The sequence below is a fragment of the Egretta garzetta genome, unplaced genomic scaffold (assembly GCF_000687185.1).
Source record: "Egretta garzetta isolate BGI_Z169 unplaced genomic scaffold, ASM68718v1 scaffold202, whole genome shotgun sequence".
NCBI classification, from domain to species: Eukaryota; Metazoa; Chordata; class Aves; order Pelecaniformes; family Ardeidae; genus Egretta; species Egretta garzetta.
The window spans coordinates 129,706-133,000 of record NW_009258891.1 but is presented as its reverse complement, the minus strand read 5'-3'; positions in this window follow the sequence as shown (position 1 = coordinate 133,000).

Sequence of the window (3,295 nt, the reverse complement as noted above, 5' to 3'; positions counted from 1 at the left end):
TTTCCCTCGCTGCTACAGGACTTGCAGGCTCCTGAAGGCATTATTATACCTTAATTGCCCTGACCAGCCTTACCTGGGGCCTCCTTGCACACCTTCTGCCCACGTGAGCCCAGGCTCGAGCACCCAGTCCTGGCCTGAGCAATCCCGTGGGTAGATGTGCCTTCAGTCCTGCCCCTGCCTTTATTTTGTGGACAGACCTCACACCTAGATCACAGGTAACTTTCCTCCAACCTGATCTCCTCCATGGACCTCCAATGTGCAGTCAATCCTCTCCCATCTCCTGCTGCTCCTGAGGGAACATCTCAGGCGGCCCCAGAACCTTGAGGTCACCTTGCCTAGGGCTGTCCAAGGACCCTGTCCTCACCACCCTGCCCTGGGTCGTCACCCTGTCATCACCAGGTGGCCCAGCTCCCTGGTTGTTGAGGGCACTGCCTGTGCCCGTGACCCCCAGCTCATCCTTCCTTGCAGAGCAGCCTCGCTCCTGCTGCTCCCCAAGAGGTTGAGATGTTTCAGTCAACTCCTATTGAGTTCATCAGCATTTCCTCATTAAGGAGTGGCTGCATCCATACTTCTTGCCCTTGCCAGTTCCTGTGAACTTGTTCCTCCTCTTCTGCCCGACTGCAGCAAACTTGCAGGCTTGGACTAGAGAGACTGCCACCTGCATGACACCCGTATCTTCTTGCGAGACTGTAACTGAAAACAGGGCTGACCTTCTCACGCGCTTGGTGTGCCAGGCAGCTCTGTAGCATTACTACAGACCCCGCTGCAAGGACAAGGGTCTGTCAGCAGCTGAACACTGGAGGTGAACCATGCCAAGAGCCAGAGCCCTCTCAGGAAGACTAACAGGAACGCTAACGTAAGACATCATTAAAAACGGAGAAAAACCTGCAACATCCAGCAGCCACTCAAATTCTTGGTGAATCCTCATCCTACCACCTGGAGAGCTCTGGTTTGTCAGATCACATGGAGCTTAAACACCACGTGTCAGGTGTGAGAGGTGGAGTACAAACCTAAGCATCTACTTCCACCAAAGGCCAAATGGGAGGCTGGGGGGCAGCTCTGGTGAGAGAAGAATGTGCAAGAAAGATCACAGAATCATAGAATCACAGAATCGTTTGGGTTGGAAAAGCCCTTTAAGCTCCCCCAGCCCAACCGCTCCCCTACCCCTGCCATCCCACCCCCAAACCCTGGCCCTCAGCACCACCTCTGCCTGCCTTTTAAATACCCCCAGGGGTGCGGACTCAACCCCTTCCCTGGGCAGCCCCTTCCAGTGCTTGACAGCCCTTTCGGAGAAGGAATTTTTCCCGATGTCCAACCTAACCCTGCCCTGGCACAACTTCAGACCATTCCCCCTCATCCTATCATCCATTACCAGGGAGAAGAGGCCGACCCCCCCCTCCCTACAGCCTCCTCTCAGGCAGTTGTAGAGGGCGATCAGGTCTCCCTTCAGCCTCCTCTTCTCCAGACTAAGCAACCCCAGCTCCCCCAGCCACTCCCGTAAGCCTTGTGCTCCAGACCCCTCACCAGCTTTGTTGCTCTCCTCTGGACATGTTCCAGCCACGCAACGTCTTTATTGTAGTGAGGGGCCCAACATTGAACACAGTATTCAAAGGGCGGCCTCACCAGTGCCGAGTACAAAAATGTGGTAAAAAAAGCAAAGAATGTGCAAAAGATGTGGTAAAAAAGCAAAGTTAAAAAAAAACCAAACAGGGAACATGGCAAGGACTGAGTGTTATCTCCAGAGAAGCATAAGAAGATGGGGCAGGAGCTAGCTAGGAGCTTGTAGAATTATGGAAGGAAACTGTTCCAACTGACTCATCCTTTATGCATTGAAACAAGGTCTTAATGGTGGTGGTAGTAGTAGGAGAAAAAAAAAAGAAAAGCAAGTGAGGCCATCATCAATTAAAAAGAAAAAAAAAAAAAAGAGAATTTAAAGGATTAGCCCAAAGGGCAAAATCTGTACAAGTCACTGGAGACTGTTTAGAGAGCAAGTGTGTGCCACCAAGCCCAAAAAGATTTGGAGAGGGAGGGGGGCAGCCAGCATGGATGATCTGGGATAAGGCAGCCATGAGATGTAACGAAAAAAGCCTTGGATACATTGAACTTGCATCCAAATGAGCAGGTGACTCAAGGGACAACAAACATGTTTTCAAACGTCAGGAGGAAGTTGGTCAGAGGTTTTTACAATCAAGGTATAAAATGAGTCTTCAAAGAAAAGTCTATCAGAAAAAATTAAGCTCTTGGTATCCACAACCACCACAGAAGAGCCCCGAAAGGTTCCCATCCTTTCACCACAGGGAACTGACGGATCTGACACGGAGACATGGGTAAGAAGCTTCAAAATGAACTGATGAGCAGTAATGAGTTTATGAACGAATGGGATTATGCTCTCATGTTCAAACCCTTAAAGGAATAAAAGATGAACCGTCTGAAGTAAGTTCTCATTGAGAACTGCTTCAGTACTGCAGTACTGGAGGACAGGAGAGTGCCAAATACACCACCACCGTTTTGAAGCGTTCCTGGGGATGTCTGTGGAGCCATAAGAGCAGCACGTCCTTGTCCATACCAATAAAACAGGTAGAAATTCTAATAAAAATTGAATAATGGAATAGCAGAGCTAGAGTGTGTGGGAAAATGTGACATTGCAGAACGAGGTAGGAAATGTCAATGGTAGATCTTATTGGAGAAAGTGATTTTATTTTAAATGAAAACCCTCTCTCGTGCTCACAACCACAGGCAGATACCAAGGCAGTGCCACAGAATCCCAGCATGGCAGGGGTTGGCAGGGCCCTTGGGAGCTCACCCAGTGCCACCCCCCTGCTCAAGCAGGCTCACCCAGAGCAGGGGGCACAGGACAGCGTCCAGGCGGGGGTTGAAGATCTCCAGAGCAGGAGACTCCACAGCCCCCCTGGGCAGCCTGGGCCAGGGCTCGGGCACCCTCAAAGTCAAGAAGTTCCTCACCTTCAACTGGAACCTCTTGTGCTTCAGTTTGTGCCCATTGCCCCTTGTCCTGTCGCTGGGCACCACTGAGAAGAGTCTGGCTCCATCCTTGTGACACCTACCCTTAAGATATTTTATGTGATGAGATCCCCTCTCAGCCTTCTCTTCTACATGGTCTGGCCAGTAGCTCGGTGCCAAGACACCTGTATCCAACTTGGCTTGTCATAGAATCATAGAATGGTTTGGGTTGGAAGGGACCCCTAGAGGTCATCTAGTCCAACCCCCCTGCAGGAGCAGGGACACCTTTAACCACATCAGGTTGCTCACAGCCCCGTCCAACCTGGCCTTGGATGTT